The sequence below is a fragment of the Lithobates pipiens genome, unplaced genomic scaffold (genome assembly GCF_037356315.1).
Source record: "Lithobates pipiens isolate NorthernLeopardFrog02 unplaced genomic scaffold, aLitPip1_a1.2 Scaffold_22, whole genome shotgun sequence".
Lineage (NCBI taxonomy): Eukaryota > Metazoa > Chordata > Amphibia > Anura > Ranidae > Lithobates > Lithobates pipiens.
The window spans coordinates 295,038,200-295,057,835 of NW_027507784.1; the positions used below are offsets into that span (position 1 = coordinate 295,038,200).

General features: G+C 43.6%; 1 protein-coding gene across 5 annotated transcripts in view; it reads right to left on the reverse strand.

Annotated features, from left to right (window-relative positions):
* SCNN1B (sodium channel epithelial 1 subunit beta) overlaps window positions 1-7,760 on the reverse strand; it is a 152,824-nt gene extending 145,064 nt beyond the window's left edge. Inside the window, exon 1 of one of the 5 annotated variants that reach the window (XM_077449166.1) lies at window positions 7,460-7,760. The gene's annotated coding sequence lies outside the window, so the exon portion shown is untranslated. Of the gene's footprint in view, window positions 1-5,292; window positions 5,498-6,675; window positions 6,710-7,446 lie in introns of those variants that run through there. The other 4 variants (XM_077449167.1, XM_077449169.1, XM_077449168.1 and 1 more) reach the window with 4 other exon arrangements.
* Window positions 7,761-19,636: the final 11,876 nt, after the last annotated feature.

Here is a 19,636-nt window from a genome sequence, read left to right on the forward strand (position 1 = left end):
GTTCAGGATTCCTGGTCATGATGTGGCTATTACCTACAGCTGCCCACAGCCTGTAGGTCGAGTCTAGATAATTGCAGGAAGAGCCGCAATGCTCAGAAGTAATATGACTGGTGGGTGGGTGAGACAGGTGAGCCACGGCCTGGCAGGCATTAAGCTGCAACCCAAGGGCATGCTGTGACCTAGTGTTTGAGGACCACTGTTCTAATCCTTACCCAATCTATCCAAAACGGAAAAAAAAAGTTTTGGCTGGGCACACACTTTAACTTACCTATAACTGAAATAATTAGACTAATCTTTTATAAAGTAGGTCTTTATCTAAACGTCAATGTCTGCTTTACCAACTAAAACTATTATTTTGAGTAATAAAGAAAACTCTTTCCATTAAAGCACTGGTCCCAGATTTCCTTGTGAAGTTGTGACCTAATGCATGGGCACAGACCACATGGCCTTTCAGAAAGTCTATTTATTTTATTTGGATAGTCTATTGTTTCCCTTTAAAGGCAATCTGTCAGTGTAAAGTTCAATGCTAATTACACATTGTTTAGTGCACCCGGTCACTGATCAGGAATAGTCAGTTTAACAATTAAAGCGAATGTTCATCCCTGAAAATACCACCTCCCCCTCCCTCTTATGCCCTGTACACACGGTCGGACTTTCCAACGGAAAATGTGCGATCGGATCGTGTTGTCAGAAAATCCGATTGTGTGTGGGCTCCATCTGACTTTTTCCGTTGGAATTTCCGACACACAAAGTTCGAGAGCTGGATCTAAAATTTTCCGACAGCAAAATCCGATTGTGTAAATTCCGATAGTGTGTAGACAATTCCGACAGACAAAGTGCCACGCATGCTCAGAATAAATTACGAGACGAAAGCTATTGGTTACTGGCCTGTTTATAGTCCCCTTGTACGTGTTTTATGTCACCTTGTTCTGAACGATCGGATTTTCGACAACTTTGTGTGACCGTGTGTATGCAAGACAAGTTTGGGCCAAAATCCGTTGGAAAAAATCAGACGGATTATGTCGTTGTCGGAAAGTCCGACCGTGTGTACAGGGCATTAGATTAAAAAAAATTGTGCATAAGGATTCCCACGCATGCCCACACATGGCACAGGTATCTACAAGGACCCAGACCTGGGGAAATCTCTCATCTGTGCACATGTGGGATATGCATAGATGGTGATGGAGAAGAGGAGCCGGGGGACGAGAATGTCCTGTGAGTGAAGTTCCTCTTTAAGGGCAATTCCTTAAAGGAGAAGCATGGAAAATAAAAATAAAATAAAAACAAATGCTCTATGCTGCAGCATTGGTGTGATGCTGCAGCTGTCGCATATCGACTCTAAGGCCCCATTCGCAGTTGAGCGTATCGTTTTCAGGCAGAAAGCGGCAAAATTTTACTACGATTTTGCTGCGATTTTTGTTGCATTTTTGCCGTGATTTTGCTGCAATTTTGTGCAGGTCAAAAGGTCACCGATGTAAAAATCAGAAAAACGCCCAAATCTGCCTAAAAAAAGTTCCAGAACTTGTTTGAGCTTCAGGAGTTTTGGAGTGGAGATGTGAACCATCTCCATAAAGAATAATTTATTTATTTTCCCCACCAGCATTTTGTAGCTTCAGGCTTTAAGCTACAAAACAATGAAATGGGGCCTAAGACTGAGAACTGAGTGATCACATGAACGCAGATCACTTAGCTCTCTGTCTTTTTGGAGCAGAGAGCGGTGACTGCTCTCCTCCTCTATCGCTCACTGGGGTGCCAGGCTGGGAGGGAGGTGGGCGCAGCTGATATTGGCTCTCAACCATGTATTGATAGCCAGAGCCAGCTGACAATCAGCCAGCTGGGTGGATCCCGATAATATGGTCGGGATCCATCCAGAGCCTGGTGTGGCTCTGTGACGTCAGCTGATAGCGGGCATCGGCCCGCAATATGCTAGCTCTGGGTGACAGGAGAGCTAGTAAGTGCCCTCCTGTGACCCAAATGAGAAATATAATAAAAAATCTTTGGCCATACTCTTTTAAAGCTGACATCTAGCCTCACCTCACTTCTTACACAGTTGTACAGACTTCTTTCCTGTACCGAAACGGCTTACTGCTATTTTGCTGCACACTGTGAGTTTCTCATAATGGAAATTAGAAGCTGCATCAAAGCTGGGGGGGGGGGGGTCCCCCTGTCAGAACACAATAGCAGCTCAGTGGGGCAAATTGCTGTACTAACACCGGATGATTAGTACAGCAGCTTCAACCGGGCTCTCAGTTTTTTTTGTTCAACCCAAAACTCACCAGGCTTTAGAATGTGAGAAGTGGGTGTGGGGTGGACACATTAAAGAGGAGTTCCGCCCACCCCTTTAAAAATGAAGAGTCAGCAGCTACACATACTGTAGCTGCTGACTTTTAACATTAGAACACTTAGCTGTCCTGGAGCCCAGCGATGTCAGCACCGCAGCCAATGTTTACACTGACTGGCCAGGTGCTGCCGCCATCATTGCTGGTAAGGGAACCCAACAGTGTAGCCTTTCAGGTTCACGGCCGGGACCCGATTGCGCATGGGCGAAGTGCAGGGCATTCTCTCGCTGGCCCAGCAGAAGGAGAGGGAGGTGGAGGGGGGCTGAGCTGCTGACGTACTTGGCCGCGGCTCAGTCTCCCGGAAGCGGGGATAGGGGACCTGCAAAAAACAGGTACCCCCCGAAAGGTGCCAAATGTGGAGGGGAAGGAATCAGATAAGAGAAAGTTCCACTTGTGGGTGGAACTCCTCTTTAACCCTCTAGGACCTGCTGATTGCACAAAATACTGTTATGTAGTCATTGTATTATATTATGTTGAGTGGTTCTCTTTTAATTCACAAAGTAGTATGAATATTAATTCTCCAAGCAGATAACCAATGATTATGGAGGCTACTGCTACAGCCCTTAGGAACACAGTCTGCAGAGCTTATGATCACATATCATCCAAGACTTGCAATTTATTTTTTCTATTACAGGTATTTATATAGTGCCTACAATTTATTCAGCACTATACATATATTTTTTTCAGTCCCAAGGAGCTTCCAATCTAAGGTCCCTAGCTTTTATTTGTACATAGACATATTAGGGTGAACTTAGACAGAAGCTAATTAACCTACCAGCATGTGTGGGAGGAAACCGGAATACCCGGAGGAAACGCCTACATGCACAGAGAGAACAATGTTCTTAAGTAAAAATAAATAAATAAATAGTGATATAGTAAAACCAGTTTCAGCATTAATGAGTTTGGAGTTATTAGGAGTACAGAAGTTTCTGGTTATTTGCCAAGGAAAATTCCACCCTATCAAGTAACAACATAAAAACGACAGATTACTTGATGAGCTATTTACTGACACAGACCAATAATTTGGGTTTTAGTTCTTAATATTACATCAACTAAAACCGAAGGATTTAACAGTATGGGAGCATTTAGACTTAAAGGGTAAACTCTACCAAAGCATGTCTCCTATTTGGTCTCTTGTGGTCTGTTAAATATACAAAAAAAAAAAAAAAAAAAAAAAAGATTAATCCTTCCAGAAATCCTAAGGCTGCGCACACAATCGGAAATTCTCGACGGAAAAAGCTCTGATGGTTTTCCCGACGGAATTCCGTTCAAGCTGTCTTGCCTACACGCGGTCACACCAAATTCTGATCGTTTAGAACGTGGTGACGTACAACACCTACGACGGGACTAGAAATAGGAAGTTCAATAGCCAGAAGCCAATAGCTTCCGTCTCGTAGTTGAATCTGAGCATGCGTGATTTTTGGCATGTCGGAATTGCATACACACGATCAGAATTTCCGACAGAAAGTTTTTCCGTCTGAAAAATTGAGAACATGCTATCAATTTTTGGCTGGTGGAAATTGGGACAGCTAAATTCCGATGGAGCATACACACGGTCGTGTTTTTCGATGAAAAGCTCTCATTGGTCTTTTTCTGGCCGGAATTCCGATCATGTGTACGCAGCATTAGAGCTCCCAACTTCCTGTGCTCTGCCAGTGTTGCACTCATTTAGCACTGTTCTTATATATCTTAGCCCCTGTACACACGGTCGGACATTCTGCCAACCAAGTCCGTCGGATTTTGTCCGTCAGATCTTGTCCGAAACTGTGGCATACACACGGTCGGACTAAGTTGTCAAAAAATCCGATCATTCAGAACGTGATGATCTGAGCATGTGTGGCACTTGGTCCGATCAAAATGCTCTACACATGATCGGATTAGGTCCGATCGAACCAGTTGGTCGGAAAATATTTCCAACAAGTTGGAAAATTGGGTCCGACGGATATTCCGACGGAATCAGTCCGATGCATACCACACACAGTCGGATTATCCGACAACACGATCCGATAGGACACATTCTGACGGATTCTCCGACCGTGTGTACAAGGGCTTTGAGGACTACAGAACACATACCTCCCAACATTTTGAGATGGAAATGAGGGACACCTACTTGCAAATGTATGTAGGCATAGGACACACCCCACTGACACACCCCCTTAACAGCTTCCCAACTGCCTCACGCAGATATACTATGGCAGAAGGGGGCCGATTAACGTATGTTGCCCTTTAAGAGGCAGCTTGCGGGTGCATGCTTCGTGAGCTCTGTAACCGTGATTGCGGGTCCTGCAGACTCGATGTCCGTGGGTATACCCGCAATCATCTCACAGTGAGGAAGAACGGAGAGATGCTAATGTAAACAAGCATCTCCCTGTTCTGCCTAGTAACACTGTCACTGATCACAGCTCCCTGTAATCGGGAGCGCTGATCAGTGACGTGTCACACACAGCCCATCCCCCCCCACAGTTAGAATCACTCCCTAGGACACACTTAACCCCTACAGTGCCACCAATTGGTTAACTTCTTCACTGCCAGTGACAGTTTTACAGTAACCAATGCAATTTTTTAGCATTGATCGCTGTATTAATGCAAATGGGCCCAAAAATGTGTCAAGATTGTCTGATGTGTCTGCCATAATGTCGCAGTCACGATAACTGATCGCCACCAAAAAAATATGTAGAATAATACATATCAGCCTAAACTGAGGAAAAAAATGTCTTTTTACATATTTTTTAGGGATATTTATTATAGCGAAAAGTAAAAAATAGGAGGGAAAAGTCCATAGCAACAGTCTCTAAGATGAAGAGGGAGAGGAATCCATGTACCAGCACTAAGGGCAGCCAGTGTGAAGAGCTAGAAGCAGCCTCTGCAATGCAACAAAGGAAAAGAAACACAGCGCCTCTAAGTGCAGTATTGGCAAACCCTTTAATGATAAGTCAAAAGTGAAACTACTCACAAAAGGAGCATAAACCAAGCATGATAGTAATCCTCCAGTAAAATTTGGGGGTGGTTTTCTCCCAAATGTCCGTCTTCTGAAGTGCAGCTGACAGCTCGTGCATGTGGATTCCAGCACTCGCAGCCTATGAGAACAGCAGGGAACACAAGAGCAATTGGGGATGATGTCACTTCCGGGTCCAGGGTGAAAGAAGGTGGCTTCCCGTTCGGAGCATGCTTGGTTTATGCTCCCTTTGTGAGTAGTTTCACTTTTGACTTATCATTAAATGGTTTGCCAATACTGCACTTAGAGACGCTGTGTTTCTTTTCCTTTGCTGCAGTAGATTCCATTTTGGTTCTTGTATTTAGATATATTTTAAAGCAGTATTAAAGTGGTTGTAAACCCCCAATGCAAAAGTTGTACCTATAGGTAAGTCTTATTATAGGCTTACCTATAGGTACACTAAATATCTACTAAACATGCACCGTTTAGGCAATATCTACCTTGTAGTGCGCTGTTGATGTCATCAGCACATGCGCTGTGAAGAAACGGCCCTCCGTGCCATTTCTTCACCAGCAACTGTCGGTTCCTGCATGCATGCATGGGTGTGACATCACGCGAGTCTGGTCAGTCACAGACCTGAAGTCCGCGGCCCCAGAAGAAAGATGGGCAAAGATGGATGCGGCCTGCTGAAGGGACAGCGCGGGCTTCATTTGCAGGTAAGTGGCACATAATGTGCTAGTATGAGATGCATACTAGCACAGTATGCTTTTACTTTGCAGGGAAATAAAAAGGAAGTAAAACCCATCAGGGAGCACAGGGGGCACCTTTGGACAGCAGCATTGTCAGTAAAGGGGGAGGGATGTGTTAGATTTACTAGCAGATTTAAATACAATAACAAATTGAAGCCAAGCGCCAGCTTATACTTTGTAATCAGTTACAGTATTTTCTGTTTTTTTTTTTACTTTTGTAATAAAGGTTTTGTGTTAATAAATAAAAGCTAATCATTTTAAGCACCCCAGTCACTGGTAAATGGCTTGTTTCAACTGATGCATCTGGAAGAAAGCTTGTTCTTTAAGGGGAAGATAACTTCCACCACTGGATTTTACCTACAGTACATATATTTTGCTAACATTTCTAATCATGTGAAGGTAATAACAAGAGTCCCCCTTTACATCAGAGTCCACAGAGTTTCCTTTCACTGTAAGAGGGAACTCTGTAGACTCTGATGTAAGGGAAAACTCTGGGGACTCTGACATAAGGGATGCTCTGGGACCCCTGATTTAAGGGGAAACACTGAGAACTCTGATGCACTGAGAGGATTCTGATGTAAGGGGGAACACTGTTGCCTCTGGTGTAAAGGGAAACTCTGATGTAAGGGGTCCTCTGAGAACCCTGAATTACCTTAGTGTACTCACTCAGAGGCAGGAGAGAGAAGGGGGAGACTTCAGTCACAGACAGGGATGGATGGTGAGCTCACTCACCCCTTAGCAGTCAGCACCTCTCATCCAGATGTATCTGAGGATACTGGACTTTTCTTTTCTGAGGCACATCCCTGGGGATTGGAGTGTGGGTAGACACAGAGGGGGAGGGGCGGGAGTAAGAGGTGCAGATCGATTCCTCTCTCCTCTCCCGTCTGTATGGGGGGAGGGGGGTTGGCTTTGGGCAGTGTGTGAAAGAGTATAACAAACACTCTCAGCTTAGACAACTGCAGCCAGCAACCCTGCTGGGAAGCCATAGTTCAGTCTGAATAATGTGTCCAGGTATCAGGCAGGCTGAAATCCGGACGCATTATTCCAAACCCGAACTGTCCGGGTGAATCCTGGACAGGTGGCAACCCTAGGGGGCAGACTTAACAGACTTACTGGCTGAATCACCAGATGAAGTAGAAAGAAAGTCTAAAAATGAAATGAATACAGCCATCAATCACACCTATGAATAGGTAAGCTGAAATATAATAAATGTTTGCAATTGGGATTAATACAGCTTTAAATCAAACCAGATACAAATGAAGAAAACATTGCAATACTAAGAATAAATGCAGGACATGTAAGTAGAACTAACCCTTCCACCGGCTGTACTCACATATAATAAAATGATTATGTACAAAAGTATAAAAGAATCAGGATATCATGTTCAATCAAATCAGCACACACATACCACAGAATAACGTACATAGTAGGAGTACCTGAGTGTTGCCTTGGTAGAAGGTGGGGGCAAGTGGCCCCAGGCAGCGCTATGATCTCAGCACAGAGCTGGCAGATGATGAGCCCAGCGCAGGTACACTGACATACACCCCGTACAGATGATGAGCCCAGCGCAGGTACACTGACATACACCCCGTACAGATGATGAGCCCAGCGCAGGTACACTGACATACACCCCGTACAGATGATGAGCCCAGCGCAGGTACACTGACATACACCCCGTACAGATGATGAGCCCAGCGCAGGTACACAGACATACACTGCTTACAGTCCCGGCAGGTGCAGACTACACGGCCCCGCCCACCTGTCATACACCTGGCCGGCTCTGCGCTCAGAGTCCTTCTAAGGATCGGCAAGTCTGTGTGCAGAGCAGCGATATGACTAATGCATTATTATCAATAATTATTCCATTGTATCCTGATTGTTATTTATGGAATATCGACGTTCCTCTATATTATTCTGTTGTACCTTCTTTGCACTTATTACTCCGTTATTTCACCCTACACGGTAGTAGGCAGGAGAGAGTAGGATGATGGGGAGAGTAGGATGATGGGGAGAGTAGGATGGTGGAGATAGTAGGATGGTGGAGAGAGTAGGATGATGGGGAGAGTAGGATGATGGGGAGAGTAGGATGATGGGGAGAGTAGGATGGTGGAGAGAGTAGGATGGTGGAGAGAGTAGGATGATGGAGAGAGTAGGATGATGGGGAGAGTAGGATGATGGGGAGAGTAGGATGATGGGGAGAGTAGGATGGTGGAGAGAGTAGGATGATGGGGAGAGTAGGATGATGGGGAGAGTAGGATGGTGGAGAGAGTAGGATGGTGGAGAGAGTAGGATGGTGGAGAGAGTAGGATGGTGGGGAGAGTAAGATGGTGGAGAGAGTAGGATGGTGGAGAGAGTAGGATGGTGGAGAGAGTAGGATGATGGAGAGAGTAGGATGGTGGGGAGAGTAGGATGGTGGAGAGAGTAGGATGATGGAGAGAGTAGGATGGTGGGGAGAGTAGGATGGTGGAGAGAGTAGGATGGTGGGGAGAGTAGGATGGTGGAGAGAGTAGGATGATGGGGAGAGTAGGATGATGGGGAGAGTAGGATGGTGGGGAGAGTAGGATGGTGGAGAGAGTAGGATGATGGGGAGAGTAGGATGATGGGGAGAGTAGGATGGTGGAGAGAGTAGGATGATGGGGAGAGTAGGATGATGGAGAGAGTAGGATGATGGGGAGAGTAGGATGATGGGGAGAGTAGGATGATGGGGAGAGTAGGATGGTGGAGAGAGTAGGATGGTGGAGAGAGTAGGATGATGGAGAGAGTAGGATGATGGGGAGAGTAGGATGATGGGGAGAGTAGGATGATGGGGAGAGTAGGATGGTGGAGAGAGTAGGATGATGGGGAGAGTAGGATGATGGGGAGAGTAGGATGGTGGAGAGAGTAGGATGGTGGAGAGAGTAGGATGGTGGAGAGAGTAGGATGGTGGGGAGAGTAAGATGGTGGAGAGAGTAGGATGGTGGAGAGAGTAGGATGGTGGAGAGAGTAGGATGATGGAGAGAGTAGGATGGTGGGGAGAGTAGGATGGTGGAGAGAGTAGGATGATGGAGAGAGTAGGATGGTGGGGAGAGTAGGATGGTGGAGAGAGTAGGATGGTGGGGAGAGTAGGATGGTGGAGAGAGTAGGATGATGGGGAGAGTAGGATGATGGGGAGAGTAGGATGGTGGGGAGAGTAGGATGGTGGAGAGAGTAGGATGGTGGACGGAGTGACTAGCCCGGCTTCTTTCCCGTTTCCCATTTTCATCAATTTTCTTTCATCTGCTGTTTTTTTTTCTCTTTTTTTTGTTCCCGTTTATGTATTTTGATTAAGCATTTAATTTCTCTGTCAGTTTGATTCCCTCTGTAGGATTTTTCCCATTGTTGTTTTTCATTTTTTTTTGCTCTTTTCTGTCTTTTTTTAAAAATGAAGTAGTCTCTCCTTACTTTATCATGTTCTTTACCCTCCCCCATCATCTTATTCTTTCCTGTTGTTGTCACCTTACTGCCTCCATAATCTATCTCTTTCCCACCTCAGTCAGCTTACCCTCTCCTGACTCCATCACTTACCCTCTCCTGACTCCATCACTTACCCTCTCCTGACTCCATCACTTACCCTCTACTGACTCCATCACTTACCTTCTACTGACTCCATCACCTACTCTCTCCTGACTCCATCAATTACCCTCTCCTGACTCCATCAATTACCCTCTCCTAACTCCATCACTTACTCTCTCCTGACTCCATCACTTACTCTCTACTGACTCCATCACTTACCCTCTACTGTCTGCATCACTTACCCTCTACTGACTTCATCACTTACCCTCTACTGACTGCATCACTTACCCTCTACTGACTCCATCACTTACCCTTTACTGACTCCATCACTTACCCTCTACTGACTCCATCACTTACCCTCTCCTGACTCCATCACTTACCCTCTACTGACTCCATCACCTACCCTCTACTGACTCCATCGCCTACTCTCTACTGACTCCATCACCTACTCTCTTCTGACTCCATCACTTACCCTCTACTGACTCCATCACCTACTCTCTCCTGACTCCATCACTTACCCTCTACTGACTCCATCGCCTACTCTCTACTGACTCCATCACTTACCCTCTACTGACTCCATCGCCTACTCTCTACTGACTCCATCACTTACCCTCTACTGACTCCATCACTTACCCTCTCCTGACTCCATCACTTACCATCTACTGACTCCCTCACTTACCCTCTACTGACTCCATGACTTACCTTCTACTGACTCCATCACTTACCCTCTCCTGACTCCATCACTTACCCTCTCCTGACTCCATCACTTACCCTCTCCTGACTCCATCACTTACCTTCTCCTGACTCCATCGCTTACTCTCTCCTGACTCCATCGCTTACTCTCTCCTGACTCCATCACTTACCCTCTACCGACTCCATCACTTACCCTCTACTGACTCCATCGCTTACTCTCTCCTGACTCCATCGCTTACTCTCTCCTGACTCTATCACTTACCCTCTACCGACTCCATCACTTACCCTCTACTGACTCCATCGCTTACCCTCTCCTGACTCCATCGCTTACCCTCTCCTTACTCCATCACTTACTTTCTACTGACTCTATCACTTACTCTCTCCTGACTCCTTCACTTACTCTCTCCTGACTCCATCACTTACCTTCTACTGACTCCATCACCTACTCTCTCCTGACTCCATCAATTACCCTCTCCTGACTCCATCAATTACCCTCTCCTAACTCCATCACTTACTCTCTCCTGACTCCATCACTTACTCTCTACTGACTCCATCACTTACCCTCTACTGTCTGCATCACTTACCCTCTACTGACTCCATCGCTTACCCTCTCCTGACTCCATCGCTCACCCTCTCCTGATTCTATCGCGTACCCTCTCCTAACTCCATTACTTACTCCCTACTGACTCCATCAATTACCCTTTCCTGACTCCATCACTTACTTTCTACTGACTCTATCACTTACTCTCTACTGACTCCATCACTTACTCTCTCCTGACTCGATCACTTACCCTCTCCCGACTCCATCACTTACCCTCTGCTGACTCCATCACTTCCCTCTACTGACTCCATCACTTACCCTCTACTGACGCCATCACTTACCCTCTACTGATTCCATCACTTACTCTCTCCCGACTCCAACACTTACTCTCTACTGACTCCATCACTTAACCTCTCCCGACTCCATCACTTACTCTCTACTGACTCCATCACTTACTCTCTCCTGGCTCCATCACTTACTCTCTCCTGACTCCATCACTTACACTCTCCTGACTCCATCGCTCACCCTCTCCTGACTCTATCGCGTACCCTCTCCTAACTCCATGACTTACTCCCTACTGACTCCATCAATTACCCTTTCCTGACTCCATCACTTACTCTCTACTGACTCTATCACTTACTCTCTACTGACTCCATCACTTACTCTCTCCTGACTCGATCACTTACCCTCTCCCGACTCCATCACTTACCCTCTGCTGACTCCATCACTTCCCTCTACTGACTCCATCACTTACCCTCTACTGACGCCATCACTTACCCTCTACTGATTCCATCACTTACTCTCTCCCGACTCCAACACTTACTCTCTACTGACTCCATCACTTACCCTCTCCCGACTCCATCACTTACTCTCTACTGACTCCATCACTTACTCTCTCCTGGCTCCATCACTTACTCTCTCCTGACTGCATCACTTACACTCTACTGACTCCATCGCTTACTCTATCCTGACTCCATCGCTTACTCTATCCTGACTCCATCACTTACCCTCTGCTGACTCCATCACTTACTCTCTCCCAACTCCATCACTTACCCTTTCCTTACTCCATCACTTACTCTCTCCTGACTCCTTCGCTTACTCTCTCCTGACTCCATCACTTAACTTCTACTGACTCTATCACTTACCCTCTACTGACTCCATCACTTACTCTCTACTGACTCCATCACTTACTCTCTCCTGACTCCATCACTTACACTCTACTGACTCCATCACTTACTCTGTACTGACTCCATCACTTACTCTCTCCTGACTCCATCACTTACACTCTACTGACTCCATCACTTACTCTCTCCTGACTCCATCACTTACTCTCTGCTGACTCCATCGCTTGCTCTTTGCTGAGTCCATCACTTACTCTCTCCTGACTCTATCACTTACCCTCTACTGACTCCATCACTTACCCTCTCCTGACTCCATCACTTACTCTCTCCTGACTCCATCACTTACTCTCTTCTGCCTCCATCACCTACTCTCTCCTGACTCCATCACTTACTCTCTCCTGCTTCTATCCTCTTATTCTCCTGCCTCCATCATCTTACACTCACCTATTTACATTATCCTACTCTCTCCTTTGTCCATCATGGGCATTTCTCCAGTGTATTTCATCTTACTCTCTTCTTTCTTCATCTCACTCCATCATTCCATCTCTGTTACTTTCTATTTGCTGATTCTATGATCTTACTCTGCAGCGTCTCTCATCTTATTCTCCCCTGCCTCCATCATCTTACACTCTCCTGTCTTCATCATGGTACTCTCTCCTGTGTCTATCATTTTACTCTCTCCTGTCTTCAAATTACTCTCTCTCCTGCCTTCAGCGTGCTCTCACCTTTCTCCATCATCTTATGCTCTCTTGTGTCTATCATCTTACTTTCTCCTGCCATTTAGCAACTTACTCTCTCCTGCCTCCATCATTGTACTCTCTCCTGTGTCTATCATCTTACTTTCTCCTGCCCTTATCATCTTAATCCCTCCTGTGCCTATCATCTTACTCCCTCCCGCCTCCATCATCTTACACTCTCCTGTCTTCATCAGCCTACTCTCTCCTGTGTTTATTATCTTACTCTCTCCTGTCTTCATGTTACTCTCACCTGCCCTCAACATTCTCTCTCCTGACTCCATCATCTTACCCTCTCCTGTGTATATCATCTTACTCTCCTGCCTCCATCATCTTACTATCTCCTGTGTCTAACATCTTACTCTCTCCTGCCTCCATAATCTTAGTCTCTCCTGCTTCTATCACTTTACTATCCATTCTCCATTATCTTACTGTGCCCATATTCCATCTTATTCTCTTTCTGACTTCATCTTACTATGTCCTGTCTCCATCATCTTACTTTCTCCTGCCTCAATCACCTTACACTCTTCTCTCTCCATCTTCTTACTCTCTCCTGTGTCTCATGCCTTTACCTCACTTTCTCCAGCTTTCATATTTTATCTGTGGGTGTGGAAGTGCGTGTAAATTCCACTTGTTTCCACGACCGCATGCAGGTGCACATAAAACACAATGCTTCAAGAAAATGCATGGGGATGCCATTAACTCTTAATGGCACCCCCATGCGCTGAAAAATGTGGTGCAGTTTCCTGCTTATAGAAACGCATGGTGCCAAAGCACCAAGCAGTTTCCATGTAGCCGTGTTTTGAAAAAGGTGCAGGGACAGTTTTCATGTAGGAAATGCAGGCAAATGAATGGGCTGCTTAGCCCACACAAATGTGACACGCAGAGCTGCATAGATGTGATCCTCGGGTTACTCATTCCTACTTCCATCATCTTACTCTCCCCTGCCTCCATCGTATAACTCTCTCCTGCCTCCATCATATAACTCTCTCCTGCTTCCACCATCTTAATCTCTCCCATGTTGATCATCTTATTCTCACCTGCTTTCGTCATCTAACTCTCTTCTATGTTCATTGTATTACTGTCTCCTGCCTTCATCATCTTACACTCTCCTGCCTTCATCATCTTACTTTTTCTTGCTTCTTTCACCTTACTTTCTCCTGCCTCCATCACCTTGTTCTCTCCTATGTCCACCATCTTACACTCTCTTGCATCCATCGTTCTACTCTCTCCTGGGTCCATCATCTTACAGTCTCCTGCCTTTATTGTCCTACTCTCTCCTGTGCCCGCCATCTCATTCTCTCCTGTGTTCATCATCTTACTCTCTCCTACCTTCATTATCTTACTCTCTCCTGCCTCTTTCACCTTACTTTCTCTTGCCTCCATCACTCTGTCCTCTCCTTTGTCCACGATTTTACAATCTCCTGCCTTCATCGTCCTACTCTCTCCTATGTTCACCATCTTACACATTCCTGCCTTTATCTTACTCTCTCCTGCCTCCATCGTCCTGCTCTCTCCTTTGCCCACCATCTTACTCTCTCCTGTGTTCGTTGTCTTACTGTCTTCTACCGTCATTACCTTACGCTTCACCTACCTCCATCATTTTACTCTTCACCTACCTTCATCATCTTACTCTCTCCTGCCTTCATCATATTACTCTTTCCTGCTTCTTTCACCTTACTTTCTCCTGCCTCCTTCACCCTGAACTCTCCTATTGTCTATCTTGTCCATCTTACACTTTCCTGCCTTCATTGTCCTACTCACTCCTGTAGCTATCATTATACTCTCTCCTGCCTTAATCATCTTACTCTACCCTGCTCCCATCATCTTACTCTTTCCTGAATTCATCTTACTTTCTCCTCCTGCCTCCAACATCTTACTCTTGCCTGCCTCTCTCACCTTACACTCTCCTGCTGCCACCACCTTACTCTCTCATGCCTTTATTATCTTAATTTCTCCACACTACACTACCATATTTTCTCCCACCTCATTTTACATTTTTGTCTATTGGCTCTCTGCCTGCCTCATGATCTTCTCCCACGTCCTGCAGTTTTTGCTTTATCTTCTATATCTCCTAACTCCTATCTTCTGCTAATAACTTTTCCCCTACCCCCTTCTCAGTTTCCTCACTTTTTACCTTCTTCATCTTCATACTCTATCCTGCCTTCATCACTTGCACTTTCTCTCATGTCCATATTCTTTCTCCCCCAATCATCTTTCTCTTTACCCTTACCCTTCCCCATCACCTTTTCTCTCTACCTTCTCCATCACCAATAATATTTCCCCCCTCTATCTCTTTACTTTCTCAGTTCTTCATTCCTTTAACTCATTCTTTTTACCATCCCCTTACTCAATTCTTCCCCATTTTACTTCTTTGTCCCTTTTCTACATCTATTTACTCTCACCTTTACCTCACCTTTACTATCTCTCCTCTGCAATCTTTCCCTCTGCTGCCTCGATTATCCAGTTTTTCTTCTTTCTCTTCTTACTTTCTTTTCCACCATCATATTACATAGGGCCGTGCCCAGGGCTTTTTTTCTCAGCGAATAGGTTCAGGAACTCCCGCCTTCTGAGTCAGCCTTTGTTTCTGCCCTCTACCCACCTCTGAGCACTGTCTCTTGCTTTCACCTCCTACCCACCTCCCAGTACCGTCCCTTTTAGAGAATACAGAACCCAGTATCATTTTGTGCTACTAAGTGATTTGCATGGAATTTGTTAATGATAACAAGATAGACAGTAAAATAGATTCCCTGCTGTGAGCAACAATAGACCCCACCCCAGAAATAGTAGACTCTATCCGGGCTGGGCTCAGCCCTTCCTTCTCTGAGCTGGCCGCTAAGCTGTCAGCTAATTGACAGCTCCTTTCTCTCCACAGTGACTCACCTGTTGATGATATCCTGCTCATCAGTCCTGCCTACTTAAGCCGTCCAGTCCAGATGATCTCTGCCTTTACTTTGGTCACATCTCTAGAGATGCTCTCCTTTGTTCCTGCTTGGCTGACATTCCTTCTGGCTCCAGATCCTGCTTGCTGTTCTCATACGTTAATCTCTGGCTCTCTGACATTTTGGCTTGTCTGACTATCCGTTCCGGTTCTTGAATTCTGGCTATGTTTTGACTATGTTTACTCTGTTTACCTTTTTATTATTATTATTATTATTATTATTAATAATAATAATAAACAAGTGTAATTTAACTGCACTTTGTCTCAGTCTGATTCATGGTTTCTGACAGACCTCCAGGGACAATAGACCTCCCTCAGCAACAAAAGCTCCCCCACACAGAAAGAGACTTCCCCCCAGCAACAATGCCCCCCCACAACAAAATACCACACCAGCAACAACATATCTCCCAGCAGAAACAACAGATCTCCCAGCAGCAGCAAAAGACCCTCCAGCAAATAGAAACAATAGACTTCTCCCTGAACAGTAGATCCCTCCCAGCAGCAATTGACCCTCCACCAGCAACAATAGACCTACCCAGTAACAATAGACCACCGTGCAAGAATAGGTTCTCACCAGCGACAGTAGATTCCCCCAGCAGCCAGCATCAATAGATCCTCTAGCACACCCCAGCACTCCTTTTCATTACATATATTTATTGCTGGAGGTGCCGGAACTGCGTTCCCCCATGTTCCCGCTGAAGAAAAGCCCTCGCAGTGTCTCATCAATAATCATTGGCTAACCACAGTTTCCCAGTGTTAAAATGCTAGGTATCAACTGGACTGATATTGCTCTCTCACTGCCTGAATCAACAAAAATTCTACTCTGCTGGCACTTTTTCACTAGGGATTAATATTTTGCAGTGTTCCCACCAGCATGAAGTGACATCTATTATGTATAGTGGCTGTCGCACCTCAGTGATTCTGCGGTTGGTGACACCTTGCCAAAGAAGTAATTGCCAGTGTGGCATTGTTCCTAGTCATTCTATTCTCTTTATTTATTTTTTTCATCTCTTTTAACACTGCAATTAGCATTCATGTACTACAATCCATAATAATTGTATTATTACATTTACCATAGTTAATTCTCTTATTGCTAGTGTCCAATTGGTTGGTATGGAGTAATTACTACCATAGTCTTCAAAACATTTTAATTGCAAATCTAGAAGATGAGTAATGAATTTTAAATGTGCATCATCTATATTTATGCCAAAACAATCCTTAAAGTGAATGTAAACATTAACAATAAACTTCTCTTATTTTCTTCATTTTGGTCTGCTAAATATAGGATTAAACATTGATTTATTGTATTTTATATCTTTTCAATGAGTGTTAAAAATACCTGTTGATTTTGCCAGAAATCTTCTGAGCTGTTAAATTTCTGTCTGTCTGTACACAAGGTGGGGATATGGAAGTGAGAAAAAAAAATTGAGGAGAAAGGGAGGGGGTCTGAGTTCTTTCTAATTAATCAGAAATTAAAGAGGCAGGGCTGACACCCCATGCTTAGGAATGTACAGCTGTGTTGTCAAGTGAGAGGAAAGTAGGATCAATATTTTTGGCACATCAACAGTTATTTTTCTGTACTTGCAGTGTGGTTAAAGGATAAAACATATGCAAATGTACGTGTATTCTGAAAATGTTCTAAATATGTATATATATATATATATATATATATATATATATATATATATATATATATATATATATATATATATATATATATATATATATAGAGAGAGAGATTTAGATTTTTCTTTTTTTCTTGGCATTTTAATCCAAATAAATATACATATAACTGGTGAAACAACTTGCAAAATGGACACTAGAGGGAGTAGTGTGTATAGTATTACCTTATACCAATCCATTTTACATAGAGTATGGATAACTGCTCATGACGCAAAGCTATCATGCAAATGTCTAGATATAAAAATATGTGAAGAAATATTTAAACCTTGTATACTATTATTAGTAATTATGGATAATTGAGTGCAAGAGACAATTCCCCAAAGGTAGTCTCCAGAGCAGGGAAGGGGAGCTGGAGAAAAAAAATGGACTATCTTGGTTCCCTGAACAGATTAAACATCAGATAAAAAGTACAAATTTTACTAATACATGATTAAAATATAAAGAAATATCCAGATACAAAAACTACAAATATATAAATAAAATGTATACATTTTACATTACACTGGTACTCAAACATACTCCATGATGAAAAGTAGAAGTTACATTTCCTCAGTGTATGATCGCCCTCAGGATGTATCAGTGTAATGTAAAATTTGTACATTTTATTTATATTTTTAGTTTTTGTATCTGGATACTTCTTTATATTCAATATTAAATAATTAATACTTTATTTTATGTGCCAATATAATTCTTATGTTTTATCTGATGTCTAATTTGTTCAGGGCACCAAGATTTTTTCTCCAGCTCCCCTTCCCTGCTCTGGAGACTCCCTTTGGGGAATTGTCTCCTTGCACTCAATTATCCACTATTGCTATTCGAATGATAGTATTAGTTGATTTACATAACTGGAGGTTGTCCTGCTATAATTATCAGTAATTAGATTATTCAGCTAAGTATTATGTAGCTCTAGTATGGCTAAAATTTTTTATTTTTTTTGGATCCAAAAATAAACAAAAGAAAAACACAAAGCATGGAAAAGTTTGCTCCAGCACCAATGTGGTGTGGCAAATTATAACTGACACAAGCTTTGAATACTAAGTATCAATTCAACGGTACTCCAGCAATTACAGAACAAGTAATAACAGTTATCAATGGATTTGTGGGATTTTTAAAGCTGTACACTGGACACAAATGCACTCAATTATATATAATCTTTAATAATCTTTTGAGGGGTTTTCCTCTTCCTCAGAGCTAACTGAGGAAACCCCTTGAAACGCGTTAGCTTGTTGGACTCATGACACCCTGTTACTGTTTATGATGTAAAGTGGACTTTATGCTGTTGAAGTAGCATGACAACCATTTTTACACCTGTTGGTTTGTGAATATTTAACCTTTACGATTTTTATAGTTAAATACATGTTTTGAGGATAATGCGCTAGGCTGGTGCGCCCTCTGTTTGGTTTTAGGATTTCAGTGTATTGTAATTTCCCCAGTCGTAAGAGGGCAGTAAGGCACAGAATGGCATCTAAACCAACATGGGAATCTAGACAACTCTCATCCCCGGGTTCTACTCTCAAGTGTAGGAGGTTTTCCGTGTCTTTGGTTTGGGTCTATTTATAAATGTTTTCACGCAAGATTCACGCAACTTTGACTTGAGTCTTATGTAGGGCTGGAAAAATTAAAGATTAAGTCCTCGATTAATCATTCATTTTTTTGATCGATCAAAATTCTTTTGATCGGTACTCACCTCTCCACCGGCTTCCGGGTCTTCAGGAAGTTCCGTCGGAGATTCAGTGACGTCATGGACATCAACATCACCGGACTCCTCCCCCCTTCCCTGAGTGTCTCCGTCTGCTAACGAAGGGAAGGGGGGAGGAGTTCGGTGACAACTATGTCCGTGATGTCACCGGACAGCCTGGACAGTGATGGTAAATATGGATGTGGTTAACTGGGATCATTCAGTGAGCTAAGTGTAGGCAAATTTGATAACCTCCATTTTTAAAATTGTTGTAAAAAAAAAAACAAAATGTAAACTCTCTGGTATGTCTGTGTGACTGGATAAAGTGATGCCTACTTGCCTACTATAAAGTGACTGACAGTCAATATACTAGATAAGTCTTATAATTAAAGTTAAACTAACTTGCCACGTTTTTTTTTTTATTGAATTTAAAAAATTGCTTACATCAGTGCTACAGTTTGAATTTAAAACGTATTTGTGTGAACTGAGAAGTTAAGTCATGGATTGTGGAAACTAACTAGTGTCGGGTGATTGTATATAGTGTATGCCACATTTACCACTGACTAATGCAAAGTTGCAAAGGAAGGAGATCAGCTAAAAGTAGTTGGATCTGTATGTGCGTTATAATTAATCGAAATTAGTTGATAAATCGATTACAAAAAAAAAGATTAATCGAACACAAAAATTTTAA